This window comes from Oncorhynchus kisutch, linkage group LG7 (assembly GCF_002021735.2).
Source record: "Oncorhynchus kisutch isolate 150728-3 linkage group LG7, Okis_V2, whole genome shotgun sequence".
NCBI lineage: Eukaryota > Metazoa > Chordata > Actinopteri > Salmoniformes > Salmonidae > Oncorhynchus > Oncorhynchus kisutch.
Genome location: NC_034180.2, coordinates 24,569,739 through 24,593,070, shown reverse-complemented (window position 1 = coordinate 24,593,070; position 23,332 = coordinate 24,569,739). Strand labels below are relative to the sequence as shown.

At 40.3% G+C, this 23,332-nt stretch overlaps 2 pseudogenes; one reads left to right on the top strand and one right to left on the bottom strand.

Moving 5' to 3' along the window:
• Positions 1 to 8,394: 8,394 nt before the first annotated feature.
• LOC109894357 (protein tyrosine phosphatase type IVA 2-like) lies at positions 8,395 to 11,017 on the bottom strand (annotated as a pseudogene).
• A 7,368-nt stretch (positions 11,018 to 18,385) lies between these two features.
• LOC109893888 (gap junction beta-4 protein-like) lies at positions 18,386 to 19,662 on the top strand (annotated as a pseudogene).
• The last annotated feature ends 3,670 nt before the right edge of the window (positions 19,663 to 23,332 follow it).

Here is a 23,332-nt window from a genome sequence, read left to right as displayed (position 1 = left end):
AGTATTTGTCCTTTAGTTCAGTTGTTTTAACTCTAAACCAAGTTTATCTGCATGAGAGCAGTTTCAAAACAAGGATGATGCAGATTTAAATGGAACTTCAGTGTCATCTTGTGTCCATACTGTGAAATGAGTTGCTTGCAAGGATGTGTCTAAATGAAGCAGCCTAAACAAATACGTGTAGTTAGCCCTTTATCTATAGTTAGTTGCAGGGAAGGGGAAACAATTTATCGGATTCAATAAACTGTCATTGTTAAGTAACATAGTAGATGCAGTGAACAGTGGGGAGCTGTGAGTTGATGGTTCGGATTACGGGATGCCAATGTAATATTTTTTCGATATTCTGGTCCAGTTAAAGGGTTGTTCAGATTCACTTAGATCTGTGGACCATACTTTTGGTCAGAATATGAGCTTTTCAAAAGTTGTTTATATATTATAGAGATCAGCCCTTTTGGGAGACCAGATACTTCATCATTGGATGATTTGGTAGTTGGGTTTCCCAAGGGACTCGATAGGCCAGCATAGCTGACCTAAGTTTTAAATATAGAAAAAAAGGAGTTGCCTGGTAATGTGCATGTGTCTTTCAAATCTTGGAATGTTCTCACACCATTACTGTCCATTATATCGGTAAGGGTACGGATTCCACATTTGTACAATTGGGAGGATGCAAATGGCCGCCCTCCAGATCGCAAGGCATTATTGTGAAAGAATGGAGTATGGGCATGCTATTATGATTTCCAATTAGATCGTTTTTCAATTTTGCGCCAAAATATAAATTGTGTGAGCAGTAATAGGATGAAAGCGTAGTTATTATTGTTTAAGGGACATCTCAGTGAAGACCACCTCTTCCAGGGCAATTGGAGACACCATATATCTCTGTTCTCAGCCAGGGGGCGGAAGAATCATGTCTAAACCAATTTAGGATGGGGCGAAATGCTAGTGCCTGAAAATACAATTTAAAGTTAGATACAAATAGTCCTCCTACATATTTCCCTCTTTGTAAGTTTGTTAATTGTATCAGGGATCGCTTACCTTGGCATATACATTTTTAAGCCGCAGCAGGCATTTTATCCCAATAGCCAAAAGGGCAATATATTAATTTTGACAATAGATATTCTGACGGCTAAAGCAACTGGGATATTAGTCCATCTACTGAGGTCGGATTGAATTGATGTGAACGTTCTGTTAAAGTTTCGGCCAATGGTTTTATCTAAGGAAGGAAATACACTATGCAGTGCCTTCGGAAAGTATTCAGACCCCTTGACTTTTTCCACATTTTGTTACGTTACAGCCTTATTCTAAAATGGATTAAATAAAACGAAATCCTCATCAATCTACACACCATACCCCAGAATGGCAAAGCAAAAACAGGTTTTTAGAAATGTTTGCTAATTTATACAATATTTAAAACATAAATACCTCATTTACATAATTATTCAGACCCTTTGCTATGAGACTCAAAATTGAGCTCAGGTGCATTCTGTTTTCATTGATCATCCTTGAGATGTTTCTACAATTTGATTGGATTTGGAAAGGAAAACACCTATCTATTTAAGGTCCCACAATTGATAATGCATGTTAGAGCAAAAACCAAGCCATTAGGTCGAAGGAATTGTCCGTAGAGCTCTGAGACAGGATTGTGTCGAGGCACAGATCTGGGAAGGGTACCAAAACATTTTTGCAGCATTGAAGGTCCCCAAGAGCACAGTGGCCTCCATCATTCTAAAATGGAAGAAGTTTGGAACCACCAATACTCTTCCTAGAGCTGGCCGCCCGGCCAAACTGAGCAATCGAGGGAGAAGGGCCTTGTTCTGGGAGGTGACCAAGAATGCGATGGTCACTCTGACAGAGTTCCTCTGTGGAGATGGGAGAACCTTCCAGAAGGACAACCATCTCTGCAGCACTCCACCAATCAGGCCTTTATGGTACAGTGGCCAGACGGAAGACACTCCTCAGTAAAAGGCACATGACAGCCCGCTTGGAGTTTGCCAAACGGCATCTAAAGACTCTCAGACCATGAGAAACAAGATTCTCTGGTCTGATGAAACCAAGATTGAACTCTTTGGCCTGAATGCCAAGCATCACATCTGGAGGAAACCTGGCACCATCCCTATGGAGAAGCACGGTGTTGGCAACATCATGCTGCGGGGATGTTTTTCAGGAGGCAGAGACTGGGAGACTAGTCAGAATCGAAGGAAAGATGAATGGAGAAAAGTACAGAGAGATCCTTGATGAAAACCTGCTCCAGACCGCTCAGGGCCTCAAACTGGGGCGAATGTTCACCTTCCAAAAGGACAACGACCCGAAGCACACAGCCAAGACAACGCAGAAACGGCTTCGGGACAAGTGTCTGAATGTCCTTGAGGGGCCCAGCCAGAGCCCGGACTTGAACCCGATTTAACATCTCTGGAGAGACCTGCAAATATCAGTGCAGCAACGCTCCCCATCCAACATGACAGAGCTTGAGAGGATCTGCATCTGAATGGGAGAAACTCCCCAAATACAGGTGTTCCAAGCTTGTAGCGTCATACCCAAGAAGACTCAAGGCTGTAATAGCTGCCAAAGGTGCTTCAACAAAGTACTTAGTAAAGGGTATGAATGCTTATGTAAATATGATATTTCTGTTTTTTATTTTAAAATAAATTAGCACATTTTTCAAAAATCCTGGTTTTACTTTGTCATCATGGGGTATTTGTATATAGATTGATGAGGGGGAAAAACGATTTAATACATTTTAGAATAAGACTTTAACATAACAAAATGTGGAAATAATCACAGGGTCTGAATACTTTCCGAACACACTGTATGTACAAAAGTAAGTTTGGTGGAGGAATAATGGTCTGGGGCTGTTTTTCATGGTTTGGACTAGGACCCTTAGTTCCAGTGAAGGGAAATCTAAACGCAACAGCATACAATGACATTCCATACAATTCTGTGGTTCCAACTATGTGGCAACAGTTTGGGGAAGGCCCTTTCCCAAACAAATCCCCTATGCACAAAGCGCGGTCCATACAGTAATGTGCCCGACCTCCCTAATGCTCTTGTGGCTGAATGGAAGCATGTCCCCACAGCAATGTTCTAGTGGAAAGCCTTCCCAGAGGAGGCTGATATAGCAGCAAACCGGGTCCATGATTTTGGAATGAGATGTTCGACGAGCAGGTGTTCACATACTTTTGGTCATGTAGTGTATATCTACTCCCAAATATTTCAAATGGGAAACAATTGGAATTCCATAAATAGAGACAGAGTCCTACATCGGGGTCTTGAGAGGAACTAGGGCTGATTTGATTAAATACATTTTATAACTTGAGATGAAGCTGAATTTACCTATGATCTTCAATGCGTTTTGGAGCAATTGAGATACATTGTCGAGATATAGTAAAATATCATCCATGGAATCATAGTTGATTCAAAAATGTCAAATAGACCTCAGGAGGAAAACAGTCCCATCCAAGTGATTTGCCTTTATTTATGCTATCCAATGCCCTTTCAATTTCATTAAGAGATATTTGGGCTCCCAGCAACACGGCTTCTTTTAAGAGAAGAGGAGATCTTCATTATTTTAGAAAGGTCTTAGTCAGCCTTGGTGTGGAATTACAATCAAAGGTGTACAGTTCTTTATCCTATACTGGATCAGTGTCCTTAAACCGGGACAGTTGTAGCTCAGTATGTGATAATGTGACTAGAACTTTCCGGGACATAGACATGTCTTATATGGGCAGAAAGCTTAAATTATTGTTAATCTAACTGCAGTGTCCAATTTACAGTAGCTATTACAGCAAACAAATACCATGATATTGTTTGAGAATAGTGCACAACAACAAAACACTTATCACGGCAACTGGTTTGATACATTCACCTCTGAAGGTAAATAATGTACTTACATTCAGTAATCGTGCTCTGATTTGTCATCTTGAGGGTCACAGAGATAAAATGAATTGTAGTTTTGTTTGATAAAATCCATGTTTATATTCAAATGTGGGAACTGGGTTCTACAGTTTGATCCCACTGCTGTCTCTTGCTCCACCCCCACCCAGCCCGGCCATCTAGATGTGTGAAGGTTAGTGTATTTTCTGTAAGGAAGCTAATGATCCATCATGTATGGAATTCTTGGGAGTGTGTAACCTTTAATGTTTTAGTGCCATTACATTTTTGTATGTTCTCTATACCTATGTACTTGAAAATGTATAAATTGACCAATTCGGCACATTTGGGCAAACTCCTGGCAGACTTGATACAAAATATTGTGTAGTGATGTAATTCTTAAATGAATCAGACTGAAAATGTGCACGCACACTGCTGCCATCTTGTGGACAACATCTATATTACACCTAGAATCCTACATCACTGTCTGGCCATTCTCTTGCATTTCAAAGATGCAAAAAAAAATAGAAAACGTTTTTTTTGTTTGTGTTATCTTTTACCAGATCTAATGTGTTATATTTGCCTACATTAATTTCACATTTCCACAAACTTCAAAGTGTTTCCTTTGCAATAGTATCAAGAATATGCATATCCTTGTTTCAGGTCTTGAGCCACAGGCAGTTCGATTTGGGTATGTCATTTAAGGCATAAATTGAAAAAAAAGGGTCTGATCCTTAAGAGGAGAAGCGGGAGCCACCGTTAATAGCACAAGGTGTTATTGAGCATGAGGTGTTATTTTATATGTATAGGAAGTAACGGCAAGAGAACTGTTGAAGAAACACATGGTGCATAGGATGTAACGACAAGAGGATCATTGAAGATACGCTCTCTCTAATTCTCTATTTTTTTCTCTCTCTCGGAGGGCCTGAGCCCTAGGACCATGCCCCAGGACTACCTGACATGATGACTCCTTGCTGTCCCCAGTCCATCTGACTGTGCTGCTGCTCCAGTTTCAACTGTTCTGCCTTATTATTATACGACCATGCTGGTCATTTATGAACATTTGAACATCTTTGCCATGTTCTGTTACAATCTCCACCCGGCACAGCCAGAAGAGGACTGATCACCCCACATAGCCTGGTTCCTCTCTAGGTTTCTTCCTAGGTTTTGGCCTTTCTAGGGAGTTTTTCCTAGCCACTGTGCTTCTACACCTGCATTGCTTGCTGTTTGGGGTTTTAGGCTGGGTTTCTGTACAGCACTTTGAGATATCAGCTGATGTACGAAGGGCTATATAAATACATTTGATTTGATTTGATTTGAAGATGGAGTAATAAGGTTGATTACTAAGAAATAAGGGAGATTACTGAGTGTATTTGGGAATAGTATCAAGTGAATGTGGATGTGAGAGTTGTGTGAGTGTGGAAAGGACATGTTAAGCTGATTGAAATTTAGATAATAAGCGATATTAGTGTTAAGAGATTGAAATTTGGATAATAAGTGGTAAGCTGAGTTCAACAAAGAGTTAAAATTTGTATAATAAGCTGATTGAAATTTGGATAATAAAGTGGATTGAAATTGAGATAATAATAGATATTATTACTATGAAGTACTGAGTGAATGGGAGCTATCAGGGGACTAGCTCCGGTGTGAAAGAGGTGTGTGTCTGAATGAATATCCCAGTTTTTTAAATCTATAATGTTATATAGGGATTCTGTATGTGAAAGGAGAGAGTACAATTTATGTTAAATAGAACACTAGTGTAAATATTTACACCCCTGTAATGAAAGAACACTAGTGTAAAGGAGGAATTTGTGAAGAAGAGTATAATGGGTTACTAGAGATTTGATAAAGTAACTATGGAAAATAATAATAATATACAACTTGCACACCCACACGTAGACATATGTAAGTCGTGTAAAAACTATTAAGAGACTGGCCTCCTGAGTGGCCCAGCTGTCTAAGGCACTGCATTACAGTGCTTGAGGCATCACTCTAGACCCGGGTTCGATCCCAGGCTGTGTCACGACTGGGAGTCCCATAGGGCGGTGCACAATTGGCCCAGCATCGTCCGGGTTAGAGGAGGGTTTTTGCCGAGGGGGCTTTACTTGGCTCATCACGCTCTAGAAACTCCTTGTGCTTGGGAAAATCTGATTATTACTCAGATATTGAAATCGGGATATTATCAAGGGCCATCCACTTTGAACATGTGCCATTGGGAGGACAAACTTTAAAGCTATCTGACTAAGAAAATTCACTTCTTACGGATCATTGGGACGCTAGTGTCCCACCTCGACAACATCCGGTGAAATTGCAGAGCGCGGAATTCAAATGACAAAAATCGTAATATTAAATTCACATTCATGAAAATACAAGTGTCATCATTTAAAAGCTTAACCTCTTGTTAATCCAGCCGCTTTGTTAGATTTCAAAAGGGCTTTACCGCGAAAGCACACCATGCGATTATCTGAGGACAGTGCCACGCACACAAAAGCATATACATTTCCAACCAAGCATAGCGATAGCGATGAAATAAATCACTTACCTTTGAAGATCTTTGCAATCACAAGGGTCCCAGCTACATAACAAATGGTCCTTTTATTTGATAAAGTCCTTTGTATCCCAAAAAAGTATGTTTCATTGGCGCGCTTGACTCAGTAATCCACCGGTATCCCTCGTTCAAAATGCATACAAATGAAGGAATGTATGTTACCAATAAACTTCTTCCAAACATATCAAACAACGTTCCTAATCAATCCTCAGGTACCCTAATATGTAAATAAACGATCAAATTTAAGACAGAGAATACCGGAGACCATTAGTGGAGATAAATAACGAAGTACGCGCCCTCATCGGAACGCGCAACAAACACTACAGCCAAAATGGGAGCCACTTACTAAAACTACAAATTCTAGCCCATTTTTCAAAAAACAAGCCTGAAACTCTTTCTAAAGACTGTTAACATCTAGTGGAAGCCCTAGGAACTGCAATCTGGGAGGTATTCCTTTTGTATTCCCATTCCCAGCCATTGTAATGAGTGGTAAGCTGAAGAAAATAAGCTATAATCAAATGCTTACCTTAAAATGTCATGATTATTATCACAGAAGTGATAAGAGGGAATGTGAAGGTACATTTTATGTTTGTGCTTTTCGAATAACCAATTTGAATGGGTTCAGGCAAGTGACTGATTGATCGTGCCAGGGAAGGATCCTCATGATCAGTATCTTCAATTTGGCAGTACACCCAGAACATTGTTTTGAGAATGGAAAGGTATATCTCAGTTTCAAGGTCTTAGCTTGGAGAGAAGAAGCTTTATGAGGTATTGGTCGGTCTCATGCATGAACCAAATGTTAGTGATGAATTCATTATGAATAAGCTAAATCATTCAAATGCAACTTGTGTAAACAGTATATAAGAGAACTAACAGAACTGCCCCGGTGGCGCTCACTTCAGACCAGTACTTTATGCATCTAAGTTTGACTGTGACCGCTTCAGATTGCTGTTAATAAAGAATAATTCATTTAAGATTTACTTCAGGTGTCTCTGGTGGTAATTTCCACAACAATCTCTACAAGGTAAAGAAACTTAAGCAGGAATACAATATTTTACTTTTGAAGAGAACCAAAAACTACAGGTTAAACTCAAATAAAGTATACTACTTAATGGCAAATAAACCTGTTAAATATCTCACAGCGCTCACAAAATGAATACATGCTACTGCCAGTTATAATTTAAAAAGATTAAGATACAATGGAGGTCATTAGAAATAACAAAGCAATTGACAATTTTAAAAGCTTCCATGAAATATACAGTGCCATCAGAAATGATTCAGACCCCTTAACTTGTTCCACATTGTTACATTACAGCCTTCTCTAAAATGGATAACATTTTTTTTTCTTTCTCAGCAATATACAAGCAATATCCCATAATGACAGAGCTCCAGAGTTCCTCTGTGGAGATGGTTGTCCTTCTGGAAGGTTCTCTCATCTCTGCAGCACTCCACCAATCAGGCATTTAAGGTAGAGTGGCCAGACAGAAGCCACTCAGTAAAAGGCACATGACAGCCCACTTGGAGTCGGCCAAAAGGCACCTAAGACTCTCAGACCATGAGAAACAAGATCTCTTTGTTATGGCATTCCAAAATATGTTCAGGAGTAAAAAATGTAAATAACAAGTCAAATAAGTTGCATGGACTCACTATGTACAATAAATAATTACTATTTTCATTATGCCCTTTTCCCTTTTTCACCCGATTTGACCTTTAACCCTTGAAAATTGCCTTAAAAATCCAAATGTAATATGTCATCAGGCCTACCTTTGTGTATCATCCCATCATTGTTTGATCTAGCATGGATGACAGCCTTCAACAAGCAAATAAAAAGCAAGCACTTTTTTCCGGGTTGGCTACAATGTAATGAAACAGGCAGGGAGAGCGCTCAAGTCCTCAACCTTCTAGCCCGTAGCCATGCGCGCCATCGACTATGCCACAAAAGCATGCTCATATGGCAGAGTCAATAACCAAGCTCATAAACCAAGGGTCGTTACAGTATTTACTCTGAAATGACATAGTAAAATGGTAATATCATGATAATAACTATAGGCCTAAATTACATTTGATTCAGGATTCATTCAAATAATCCAGACTGGGCACCATTTGGTACCAGGCAGTTACCCAAATATGTTGAGATAATTTACTTTTTGAAATATTTACCAGAAAATAGAATACACAATTTCATAGAACGTATGTGGTAAATACAGTATTTGTGCAGATTTGTGCTCATGCCTTCATGATACTGTTTTGAATAACAATAAAGACTGTTAGACTTATTAAATACACTTATTTTAGCCTTTGCAAAACATATACATGACCCTACCACCAACAACTAGTAACAATTTAAAAATGTTTCTTCAATGATTCACAACTACAGTAGTTATAATAATAATATCAGTGCTAACAACTGAGTTGAATCTCTAGCTGGTCTATTTAGAATGTTAACTTTAATCAAATCCAATTTTACTATTTAGACTAGTTTTCTTGAGTATTTTTTTGTTGCTTTGAGTATAACCAATAACTGTTCTTATAGTAATCAGTTTCCTTTTTGAGTAAATCTTGACAATAGCGCTTATCTTCTTACTGGATGCAGCAATTTTGCCCATTAGCATCTTTGAAGCGGAGACACATCTTGGGTTCGTAGTTTTCGAGGTACATTAGTTGTTTTGAGTTGAAGGCCACACATCTCTTTCTGAGAGAAGAAAAAAGGATGGCATTTTGATGGCAATCATTGTGTATTTTAATGATTTGGCTTTCTGATGGCACTTTGAATGTCATATTGAAAGACTATTCTGGAATCAGCTCATCATAACTTATATCATCTTTATTTTTAAATCACACTCACAAGAAGATTTGATCTAAAGTCGTGATGACAATGGTTGAAATGTCACAATATGATCAATTGAGAGAATTTACTGATTATAAAGTGAACAGCATCTTCATAGTCCATCCCACACTCAATCAACGCCAACGCTACCAGGACTGGGGCTCTGGAGAGAGAAATTATATCAATTATGTCAAGTGTACTGTAGAGATGGGAAAGTTAATGTGTAATATAAAACACAACAAATTTGAGAATTAAATTATCATTATTCATAAACTATTCAGTACACACTGCTTTTGCTATGAGTCCCAATGTGTTGGTGGCTAGCAGACATTCTAAGGAAGAAGATACAATAGGCAAATAGATTGAACGTGTAGGCAGACAACTCACCGACCCAACCCCGCCACACAATGCACTGCAATGCAACAACCGTGTTCGTCTCGGAATTTACACTTGAGGTTGAGCCAGTCATCAACGACATGTTCAGGTGGGGGGAGAACCACTGTTAAAGGGCCAATCCTGTTTGAGGAAAGCATATGGTTGGTTTTAGGCTCCATTAATGGATTAATTTATTAGGTAGCATAATTGATAGGCCTAACGCTTTCATGCAACCTCCATCATTAGGAAAAAGATAGACCTAGATATCATGTAGATACAGTGGATGATTGGAACCAGAATGCCTGAAGCTCCAACCAAATCTGAAGGTCTCTGATGGGTTAACATCATGGCAGAAGAGAACAAAAGTTGTCTTACCACAACAGTGATGCCTTCCTGCACCACAGGGGTTTTGTCGTAAGTGGCATTACATACTCTGACTAGTGTCTGCACACCAAAAGCATTGAGGTCCTGATAAAAAATTAAATGAAGTGTTTTATGTTAGTAATCAAGACACTGTCTGTTTTTCAGTACATTCCAATCTGACTTGACAAAAGAAAATGCTATAAACTCAAATAACACAATGCTTCATGTGATTACAAAGCATATGGGGATATGTATTATAGGAGTTAATACTGCACCTCTATACATTTCACCAGCTGGGAGTTGGTGGGGTTGTGGGTGATCAGAAACTTCATACACTCATAGGTGAACTCAACAGGGGCGGGGCGATTCATCTTGACAGACAGTTGGAGAAGGCAGTCTTCCAGGAGAGGGTGAACAGTCCAGCAGTAGAGAAAAATACTCCAAAATCTGTGATAGATTGGGTATAAAGGTGGTTATTGAAATATATAGGCTATGGAGAACGAGGTGGAAGTAAATAAAAAGTGGAATATGAAAAGGAAATAAAACATTCAGAAATGGTTTAGTGGTTGCTAAACGGCTGGATTAACTCAATCGAAGCCACATACTTGGAGAAATATCAGCCCCTCTCTCTCTTTCCAGGAGTACTGATCGACTTCAGGTGGGGTATTTCTTCATATGTTTGGCTAAAGGCAGCTTACTTGTCCACAATGACCAGGTGCTGGTGCTGTGCCTGGCAGAAGTCTCCACAGTTCCTCATCCTCACAAATGCCATAAATGTGCAGCCTAGAAAACACATTGATCACAGGAAGATAACAGTCACAGGGAGACATGGCTTTAGCAGCAACACAACCCAAGTAAAACATATAGATTAGCTGTAGAACTAAATCAGATAGAATACAGCACAAGCAATTAAGGCTATATAAGTCCAACAGAGGTCGTGTGTCACGTGGTATTACATGTGTCATGTAACATTGATTTGCAACAATAAAATAGGCCTACATGGTAAAAAAACAAAAAAAACTATGAGAAAATCTATGAGTGAAACAAACCAACTGTTGTGTGCTGAGTAACATTGAGTTCATCCAGGCGGTGTGACAACTCTGCACACCATTGATTCTTCTCTCTACAGTGGCTCAGCCTAGGGCTCCTGCTGCTCACAAAGGGCTCCTGACCTGGCTAAAACATAGCTTAAAAAAGACCAGTTAATGAAAAATGAATATAATAAGAATATAAGAATATAGAAGAATATAATACATTTTACATTCCATGAATGTTTCATTCAGCTCATAGAAGAGGTACAATACAATTTATTTACACGGAAGAAGAAAAAACGCAACATGCAATGAAATCAGTCAATTGATATAAATTAAATCCCTACGGATTTCACGACTGGGAATACAGATACGCATCTGTTGGTCACAGACACCTTAAAATAAAGGTAGGGGCGTGGATCAGAAAACCAGTCAGTATCTGGTGTGACCACCATTTGCCTCATGCAGCACAACACATTTCCTTCGCATAGAGTTGATCAGGCGGTTGACTGTGGCCTGTGGAATGTTGTCCCACTCCTCTTCAATGGCTGTGCGAAGTTCCTGGATATTGACGGGAACTGGAACATGCTGTCGTACATGTCGATCCAGAGCATCCCACACATGCTCAATGGCTGACATGTCTGGTGAGGATGCAGGCCATGAAAGAACTGGAATTGTGTATAGATCCTTGCGACATGTGCCGTGAATTATAATGCTGAAACATGAGGTGATGGTGGCGGAAGAATGGCACGACAATGGGTCTCAGAATCTCTTCACGGTATCTCTGCTCATTCAAATTTCCATAGATAAAATGCAATTGTGTTCATTGTCCGTAGGTTATGCCTGCCCATACCATAACCCCACCATGAGGCACTCTGTTCACAACGTTGACATCAGCAAACCGCTCGCCCACACAACACCATACACACTGTCTGCCATCTGCCAGGTACAGTTGAAACCAGAATTAATCCATGAAGAGCACACTTCTCCAGCGTGCCAGTGGCCATCGAAGAACATTTCCCACTTAAGTCAGTTACGATGCCAAACTGCAGTCAGATCAAGACCCTGGTTACGATGACGAGTACGCAGATGAGCTTCCCTGAGATGGTTTTTGACAATGGTTCACTAACTACTTATCTAATAGAGTTCAGTGTGTCAAATCGGAGGGCCTGTTGTCCGGACCTCTGGCAGTCTATGGGGGTGCCACAGGGTTCAATTCTCGGGCCGACTCTCTTCTCTGTATACATCAATGATGTCGCTCTTGCTGCTGGTGATTCTCTAATCCACCTCTATGCAGACGACACCATTCTGTATACTTCTGGCCCTTCTTTGGACACTGTGTTAACAACCCTCCAGGCAAGCTTCAATGCCATACAACTCTCCTTCCGTGGCCTCCAACTGCTCTTAAACGCAAATAAAACTAAATGCATGCTATTCAACCGATCATTGCCCGCACCTGCCCACCCATCCAGCATCACTACTCTGGACGGCTCTGACTTAGAATACGTGGATAACTACAAATATCTAGGTGTCTGGCTAGACTGTAAACTCTCCTTCCAGACTCACATTAAGCATCTCCAATCAAAAAATTTAATCTAGAATTGGCTTCCTATTTCGCAACAAAGCTTCCTTCACTCATGCTGCCAAACATACCCTTGTAAAACTGACCATCCTACCGATCCTTGACTTCGGCAATGTCATCTATAAAATAGCCTCCAACACTCTACTCAGCAAACTGGATGTAGTCTATCACAGTGCCATCCGTTTTGTCACCAAAGCCCCATATACTACCCACCACTGCGACCTGTACACTCTCGTTGGCTGGCCCTCGCTTCATACTCGTCGCCAAACCCACTGGCTACAGGTTATCTACAAGTCTCTGCTAGGTAAAGCCTCGCCCTATCTCAGCTCGCTGGTCATCATAGCAGCACCCACTCTTAGCACACGCTCCAGCAGGTAAATCTCACTGGTCACCCCCAAAGCCAATTCCTCCTTTGGTCGCCTTTCCTTCCAGTTCTCTGCTGCCACTGACTGGAACGAACTGCAAAAATCACTGAAGCTGGAGATTCCCATCTCTCTCACTAGCTTTAAGAACCAGCTGTCAGAGCAGCTCACAGATCACTACACCTGTTCATAGCCCATCTATCTACCTCCTTCCCATACTGTATTTATTTATTTTGCTCCTTTTGCACCACAGTATCTCTACTTGCACATCTACCATTCCAGTGTTTAATTGCCACCATGGCCTATTTATTGCCTTAACTCCCTTATTTGACCTTATCTGCACTCACTGTATATAGACTTTTTTTCCTACTGTATTATTGACTGTATGTTTTGTTCATGCCATGTGTAACTCTGTTGTTGTACGTGTCGAAATGCTATGCTTTATCTTGGCCAGGTCGCAGTTGCAAATGAGAACTTGTTCTCAACTAGCTTACCTGGTTAAATAAAGTTAAAGTTAAAATCAGCTGTCCGGGTGGCTGGTCTCAGACGATCCTGCAGGTGAAGAAGCTGGATGCCGTGGTTACACGTGGTCTGCGGTTGTTAGGCCGGTTGGACGTACTACCCAAATTCTCTAAAATTACATTGGAGGCGGCTTATGGACATTAAATTCTCTGGCAACAGCTCTGGTGGACATTCCTGCAGTCAACCTGTCAATTACACACTCTGTCAAAACTTGGGACATCTGTGGCATTGTGTTGTGTGATCGAACTGCACATTTTAGAGTGGCCCTTTATTGTCCGCAGCACAAGGCGTACCTGTGTAATGATCATGTGGTTTAATCAGTTTCTTGATATGCCACACCTGGTGGATTGTTTATCTGGGCAAAAGATAAATGCTCACTAACAGGGATGAAAATGAATGTGTTCACAAAACCAATACTTTAGGGTAGGTATAATTTGTGTTACGTTCCAACAGGAATCTGTTCCAAGAACTTAGTAAAGTACAACGTTGCCAAACGCATACAAGTAACGTTAGCACGATCAATTCACCTAGCTAACTAGCTGCAGAAAAGGCATCAACTCACCACGTAGCGTGTTCTTAATATCAGTCCATAGGCTACCAGAGTGAGGACAGACATTTTTCGGAATAAACGTGGTGAGTGAAACACTTTGAAATAGCACACTTCCTACCCGGTATCTTGTTCGGCCGCTATACAACTTTGTATGCGTTTGTTGGCAACCTCGTTATTTACGAAGTTTTTGGAACAGATTCCTGTTGGAACGTTCCACAAATTATACCCACTCTTTGTCTCTCCGTCTGTACAAACATAACATAATAGTACAATACAGTTCATGCAATAATATTGATATACGTAACTAACTATTGCAGAAGTACTTGCATTTAACCACCATAATTATCTAGCTATAAGCTAGCATTTGACATACAGTATTTGGGAGTCAAGCTAACACGTTAGAAACGCAGCAAATCTAGCTAGTAAATATATTTGTAGTTAACTTGCTAGTTACTTACAAAAAGCTGTTGAATAAAGTATTGCAATGATAATTCGGTGAAAGACAGGTTGACAAAAGCAACGTTCCGTTTGACAGCGGTGCTAAACAGTTTTAGCTTCTAGGGGCTTGGTGTATACCACGTCACTAACGTGACGTCAATGTTTGCGCTGGAAAAACAATACTGTGAGCATTTTCTTTAATATTCTCCACACCAGAGGGAGTCCTTGACCCACAGTTTAGTAACATTGATTTTGGGGGAAAATACATAGTTTTTTATTATTTCATGTTATTTCAATGATAGACATTGGTGATGAAACATGATATTGAATGTTTGCCCAATTCTGACGACAGACACTCATTTAAAAAAAAAACATTTTGCCTTGACAAGAAACCTAGTAGACACATGAATTGCCATAGAGGTTATTCAGTCCTCATTCAGTGTTATATGTTAGGCCTACATAAAGTAATTGCAGTTTCATTAACATGGATACCACAGGTGTGAAATCCTACTATTACTCTTACTTCTTACAGTAAGCCTACAGCCCACAGCCATACTCTCTCGTTGAGGTTGGGTGGGGCTTGTAACAACATGTTGAGTCTTGTGTGGTTTCCTCATGAATAGATAAACACACACCCACACCCTCTGATCAACAGGTAGAAAAACTATACCACTGGCAATAGCATACACTCCTCATCACTCACTCCTCACACACCTGGGGCAGGTAGGCTAGGCTGTTTGCACTCTGTAGTTTTCCAGGTGACAACAGGCTAAGCCCTTGATCAGGTTTGACAGGATTTCTGAAGTGGAGCAGGGAGCTACTTGATAGAAGCTTCCTGCTGTGTTTGTTCTGCTATAATATTTCCATATTCATATTCCAGGTGAGGTCATTTTGAGTCTACTTTAAGAAACACATGCCTTAACTATATTATCTTAGGGAAATGGGGGTAAATAAACTTAAAAATTCTGAAAACTGGAGGTAGGTCTACCACAGTATACGCTCTGTACAATATAACCACTCCTGTTTCCATACCTGTCACCCAAGTACAGTGCCTTGCGAAAGTATTCGGCCCCCTTGAACTTTGCGACCTTTTGCCACATTTCAGGCTTCAAACATAAAGATATAAAACTGTATTTTTTTGTGAAGAATCAACAACAAGTGGGACACAATCATGAAGTGGAACGACATTTATTGGATATTTCAAACTTTTTTAACAAATCAAAAACTGAAAAATTGGGCGTGCAAAATTATTCAGCCCCTTTACTTTCAGTGCAGCAAACTCTCTCCAGAAGTTCAGTGAGGATCTCTGAATGATCCAATGTTGACCCATCATTGACCTAATGATGATAAATACAATCCACCTGTGTGTAATCAAGTCTCCGTATAAATGCACCTGCACTGTGATAGTCTCAGAGGTCCGTTAAAAGCGCAGAGAGCATCATAAAGAACAAGGAACACACCAGGCAGGTCCAAGATACTGTTGTGAAGAAGTTTAAAGCTGGATTTGGATACAAAAAGATTTCCCAAGCTTTAAACATCCCAAGGAGCACTGTGCAAGCGATAATATTGAAATGGAAGGAGTATCAGACCACTGCAAATCTACCAAGACCTGGCCGTCCCTCTAAACTTTCAGCTCATACAAGGAGAAGACTGATCAGAGATGCAGCCAAGAGGCCCATGATCACTCTGGATGAACTGCAGAGATCTACAGCTGAGGTGGGAGACTTTGTCCATAGGACAACAATCAGTCGTATATTGCACAAATCTGGCCTTTATGGAAGAGTGGCAAGAAGAAAGCCATTTCTTAAAGATATCCATAAAAAGTGTTGTTTAAAGTTTGCCACAAGCCACCTGGGAGACACACCAAACATGTGGAAGAAGGTGCTCTGGTCAGATGAAACCAAAATTGAACTTTTTGGCAACAATGCAAAACGTTATGTTTGGCGTAAAAGCAACACAGCTCATCACCCTGAACACACTATCCCCACTGTCAAACATGGTGGTGGCAGCATCATGGTTTGGGCCTGCTTTTCTTCAGCAGGGACAGGGAAGATGGTTAAAATTGATGGGAAGATGGATGGAGCCAAATACAGGACCATTCTGGAAGAAAACCTGATGGAGTCTGCAAAAGACCTGAGACTGGGACGGAGAATTGTCTTCCATCAAGACAATGATCCAAAACATAAAGCAAAATCTACAATGGAATGGTTCAAAAATAAACATATCCAGGTGTTAGAATGGCCAAGTCAAAGTCCAGACCTGAATCCAATCGAGAATCTGTGGAAAGAACTGAAAACTGCTGTTCACAAATGCTCTCCATCCAACCTCACTGAGCTCGAGCTGTTTTGCAAGGAGGAATGGGAAAAAATGTCAGTCTCTCGATGTGCAAAACTGATAGAGACATACCCCAAGCGACTTACAGCTGTAATCGCAGCAAAAGGTGGCGCTACAAAGTATTAACTTAAGGGGGCTGAATAATTTTGCACGCCCAATTTTTCAGTTTTTGATTTGTTAAAAAAGTTTGAAATATCCAATAAATGTCATTCCACTTCATGATTGTGTCCCACTTGTTGTTGATTCCTCACAAAAAAATACAGTTTTATATCTTTGAAGCCTGAAATGTGGCAAAAGGTTGCAAAGTTCAAGGGGGCCGAATACTTTCGCAAGGCACTGTATGTTTATAATCTCTACACATTAGGTGTTCTATACTCAAGGTGCTTAACATGTCTTTAACAATAATAATACATTTTATTTGACAGATGCCTTTCAGGACACTCGAGGATACCATCCTTTAGCAATACATAAAATCAAATACATCAATCAATAGTGTAATTTAAAGTAATACGGTTTAACACTCGTTAACACTTACACTGACTAATACATGTCTTACAAGAGTAAAGATGCTACAATAACTATGGTCTGGGCGTTAACTTGAACACTTTGTAATAAAATTTGACATTTGTTCTATTGTTACTCCTATCAAATGTGTACATCTCAATTGGCTTTTTTCAATGAGATGAACTGGTTTGTCATACTTTTATTTTTAAACATCTTTATACCGTCTGTTCAGTGAATGTTGCTTGTTTAGACTAATGTTGATTAGAGCCCGGTGATGTGTTTTGAATGTAGAGAGAACATACTTTTGCTTTCTACAAACATAGCAATACCTCTGTACACATTTAAATGACAATTTACTGGCAAGTACTGTTGTTGCAAAGACTTCAGTAATAATAAATCATTCAATCAAATATAATCATGATCTGGAATACTGAATACTTTTCAAATAGTCTCTAACAGTTAATAGTCTGAGTGGATGTTGGAGGCATACAATACAGTGGAATAGTTGTACATCATTATGGAAAAGTAGGCATTCCATTTTACATTTCTCTAAGGCCTATAGTTTCAAAATTGATTGCTGTGCTTCGGAGCGCTAAAAGCATCTAGAGCTGATAAATTCTATCAGAAGGTAGATTAGTTTAATCTCCATGGACTAATTATATATGATGTAACACAACTGATACACATACCATATCCCATTTAGATCTAGTTGTATTTAGGCTTCCAATTCATGATGGATGAAATGATGTGTCAAGAATACAATTCACTTGTTTCTTTTCATCAAGAGTTTTAGATTAAATATATTTCCTGTATTGTAAATGGGGTGTGGTTTCTTCATTTAGTAACCTTGTTTCCTAGACTGCTTTGTGGTAGAGTCACAAAGTAGCAAGCGAGAGCTAATGTCATCACCAATGCCATCATAGTCTATTTTACAGCACTGAAAAGGATGGACGATTGGCTGTGTCAGTGTCTTTCTGGCCAGGTTAAGTCTATTTATCTAATTGATGACAGACGGATTGTAACCCTGTGTTTGACCATTTTGCCTTGTGACTGACTTCTGACTCTCTCTGTGTTGACAGTCCGCAGGGATGAACTGGTCAGCACTAGAGAGCCTCCTTAGCAGGGTCAAAAAGTACTCCACAGTGTTCGGCCCGTGTGTGGCTGTCCATGGTATTTGTGTTTCGTGTCATGGTGTTCGTGGTGGCCGCCCAGCCCGTGTGGGGAGACGAGAACAAGGACTTTGTGTGCAATACCAGGCAGCCCGGCTGCACCAACGTCTGCTACGACAGCATCTTCCCCATCTCACACATCTGCCTGTGGGCCCTACAGCTCATTTTCGTCACCTGTCCCTCTCTCATGGTGGTGGCGCACGTCAAGTACCGCGAGGGGAAGGATTCAAAGTATACTGCCCAACACCAGGGTTCTCACCTGTATGCCAACCCAGGGAAGAAACGTGGAGGTGGTGGACCTACCTGGTCAGCCTGTTCTTCAAGGCCGGGTTTGATGTAGCCTTCCTCTACATTCTCTACTATATCTACCACGGTATTGACATGCCACGTCTCTCCAAGTGTGCCCTGGAGCCTTGCCCCAACACAGTAGACTGCTACATCTCCAGGCCCATGGAGAAGAAGATCTTCACCATCTTTATGGTGGTCTCCTCAGTACTCTGCGTCTTCATGTGCATACTGGAGATGTTCTATCTGGTGGGCATGCGCTTACAGAAGATGCTCAAAGTATGGCAGGCCAACGAGAGACTGCTCTTTGCTGAGCGCCATAAGGTCACGAACATTGCTCTGCCGAGGTCATCGTACATCAGGGTAGATCCAACTATTGGGAGCCAGCAGAACATCAACAGACAGAAGAAGGCAGAGGAGGCTGCTGCCACAGGCCTGTAGCCCTGATCTGTATGATTTCAGTGCATATTGGGACTGTGCAAGAATCATGAAGAACAGAAGGACCTTACACAGGAATAAGAAGCTTTATAAATGGACTCCTACATGTACAGATAACTGTGGTGTGTGTCTGCTTGTGGTTCGTTGTGTTTTTTGTTTACTTTTGTTTGTTTACTTCTGTTACCGTTTGTTTACATAGCTTACAATTGTTCATCTATTTTTAATGTTTCAGCACTGTAGCACTAATTATTTAGTACTTACATGATATTATGTCTTATTCATATTTTTTGTTTTAGCCACTTCCTTGACTTGAAGAGTATTTCAAATCCCCAACCTAGTCAAGATAGAATTATATTACAGAACATCAATGTACATTTTAAATAGCTTTCCCAATATTTAACATCCAGAGATTTAAGGGCTTATAGTAAAATGGCAAAATCAAATACAGACTTTTTGCACAATAATGTTTTATAAATGTTTAATATTCAAGAACCGTGTGAATTTTTGTCTTTTCTTTAAATTCTTTGCAGATCACTTATCGATCTTGTATTTCAGCAAGTAAAAGTCTGTATACGTGAAATAAATGATTGTATTTTTAACGATTGAACATACACATTTTAAGGCACTGTCCAGAACCTCTATGTAGAGTGCTAGGATTTGATTTGGGACCAGGCATTAGTAGTAGGCTAGGTCAGGTCTAGTCCCCAATGAAAATCACAGTATAGAATATCAGAATATTAATATTCAATTGAATATTTATTATGCTCATGACTCAGAGTCCGATGGCCATAACAAAAGCCACGACTCCTACTCTGTTATTCTGAAATGTGCAACGCTCACCTCACTCAGTCAGAACACTATTTAAATCACTTCTAACTCTTCAACCAAACAGTATTTGCATTGCCACCACAAACAACTCACGACTCATTTTCTTACTGCACGCGAACATGATTCAAAGACAACAACCTTTATACAATTCACAAAGCTACCACAATTTTTACACATTCAAAGGTTACAACAACAATCGTTAGAAATATAAATTCAAAAGCTCAACTTTTTCTGAACCCGTCTTTTTACTCTCTCTCTCTCTTTCTCTCTTGCAGGTTCTATCCCCCCGTCTGTGTTCTGAAGCCACATTCCACACTGCTTCTGTCTCTCTCGCTTTCTCGCTCAGCTAAAGCACCTTTTAAAATAGCACACTCCATCCGCAGCACAGCATAGTGCCCGCCTGCCCAGAACATTAGCATTTACATAACGTTATACATAAGCGGCACCTCTTGAACTTTTACTTGTTCTTCCCTCCTACCATTCTATCTATCCATTATCCTCAGCCCCTCTCCCTCACTCTCGAGTTCCATTCTTCCCTTTGTCATCTAACCACAATAACACTTTCCTCTTGTGCTTTCTCGTTGCCATGACTTACACAGCTTATTGTCCATCATTCATTTATGGCGGAATCTTCCTATTATTCAAACATCAATTGACATCAGCTGATAAGTAAGAGCGAGGATGTCAGATGTGGCATAATATCAGTGTTTTTTGCTTTTCTTCTCAGTCAATCTGACCAGCTAGTAATGGCAGATATTCTGCTGCATGATTCACCCACTCAGCTACACCCACGCATGCAGCGTCCTAGCTGGCTACATTTCACACATACATACAGTACAATCAAGAACACAGACAGCATGCACTCCCACACACTCCCCTGTCAAACAATGCAGGACCACATATTTTATTTGAGCAAAATCTACAGAAAAGATAAATATGTTTAGTCTGAAATATGTTCACATCTGTATTCTCCAATGATAATAACGATGATGATACATAGATGTGGTGAGTGTCAGTTTGTTTGTGCTAAAATGCCGACTCCCTGTCATGCCAAACATGTTTGGCTTGACAGTAACAGCAAATCAAATTGTATTGGTCGTGTACACATATTTTACAGATGTAATCGCAGGTGCAGTGAAATGCTTATGTTTGTAGCTCCAACAGTGCAGTATACACTATACAGTTGAAGTCAGAAGTTTACATACACGTAGGTTGGAGTCATTAAAACTCATTTTTCAACCACTCCACAAATTTCTTGTTAACGAACTATAGTTTTGGCAAGTAGGTTTCTTTGTGCATGACACAAGTCATTTTTACAACAATTGTTACAGATAGATTATTTAACTTATAACACTGTATTACAATTCCAGTGGGTCAGAAGTTTACATACACTAAGTTGACTGTGCCTTTAAACAGCTTAGAAAATTCCCGAAAATTATTGAATGGCTTTAGAAGCTTCTGATAGGTTAATTGACATCATTTGAGTCAATTGGAGGTGTACCTGTGGATGTATTTCAAGGCCTACCTTCAAACTCACTGCCTCTTTGCTTGACATCATGGGAAAATCAAAAGAAATCAGCCAAGACCTCCACAAGTCAACTTAGTGTATTGTAGACCTCCACAAGTCTGGTTCATCCTGGTTCATGTTTGGAGAAAGCCAAAGAACACCATCCCAACCGTGAACCATGGAGGTGGCAGCATCATGTTGTGGGGGTGTTTTGCTGCAGGAGGGACTGGTGCACTTCACAAAATAGATGGCTTCATGAGGTAGGAAAATTATGTGGATATATTGAAGCAACATCTCAAGACATCAGTCAGGAGGTTAAAGCTTGGTCGAAAATGGGTCTTCCAAATGGACAATGACCCCAAGCCTACTTTCAAAGTTGTGGCAAAATAGCTTAAGGACAACAAAGTCAAGGTATTGGAGTGGCCATCACAAAGCCCTGACCTCAATCCTATAGAAAATTTGTGGGCAGAACTGAAAAAGCATGTGCGACCGAGGACACACCTGACTCAGTTACACCAGCACTGTCATGAGGAATGGGCCAAAATTCACCCAACTTATTGTGGGAAGCTTGTGGAAGGCTACCCAAAACGTTTTACCCAAGTTAAACAATTTAAAGGCAAGGCTACCAAATACTAATTGAGTGTATGTAAACTTCTGACCCACTGGGAATGTGATGAAAGAAATAAAAGCTGAATTAAATCATTCTCTCTACTATTATTCTGACATTTCACATTTGTAAAAATAAAGTGGTGATCCTAACTGACCTAAGACAGGAAATTTTTACTTGGATGAAATGTCAGCAATTGTGAAAAACTGAGTTTAAATGTATTTGGCTAAGGTGTATGTAAACTTCCGACTTCAACTGTATATACGAAAGTATGTGGACGCCCCTTCAAGTTAGAGGATTCGGCTATTTCAGCCACACCCATTGCTGACAGTTGCATACAATCGAGCACACAGCCATTCAATCTCCATAGACAAACATTGGCATCAGAATGGCCTTACTGAAGAGCTCAGTGACTTTCAACAAGACACAGTCATAGGATATCACCTATCCAACAAGTCCGTTTGTCAAATTTCTGCCCTGCTAGAGTTGCCCCGGTCAACTGTAAGTGCTGTTATTGTGAAGTGGAAACAGCTGTTTTTCTTGGTTCGGGCTTGGCCCTTTAGTTCCAGTGAAGGGAAATCTTAACACTACAGCATACAATTACATTCTAGATTATTCTCTGCTTCCAACTTTGTGGCAACAGTTTGGGGAAGGCCCTTTCTTGTTTCAGCATGACAATGCCCCCATGCACAAAGCGAGGTCCATACAGAAATGGCTTGTCAAGATCGGTGTGGAAGAACTTGACTGGCCTGCACAGAGCCCTGACCTCAACCACATCGAACACCTTTGGGATGAATTGGAACGCCGACTGCGGGCCAGGGCTAATCGGCCAACATCAGTGCCCGACCTCACTTATGCTCTTGTGGCTGAATGGAAGCAAGTCCCCACAGCAATGTTCCAACATCTAGTGGAAAGCCTTCCCAGAAGAGTGGAGGCTGTTATAGCAGCAAAGGGGCGACCAACTTGATATTAATGCCCATGAATTTGGAATGAGATGTTCAACGAGCATACTTCTGGCCATCTAGTAGTGTACCTAACAATACACACAAATCCCCCAAAAATTTAAAGAAAGAAACTTTGAAATATCAGAACGAGTAATGTCAAAGTTCAGAATATAAATATACTGTATATGTATATAATCGTGTGTATAGACAGTATGGCTAGTATATGAATAGGAAAAATGTGTACAGCAGAAGTTATA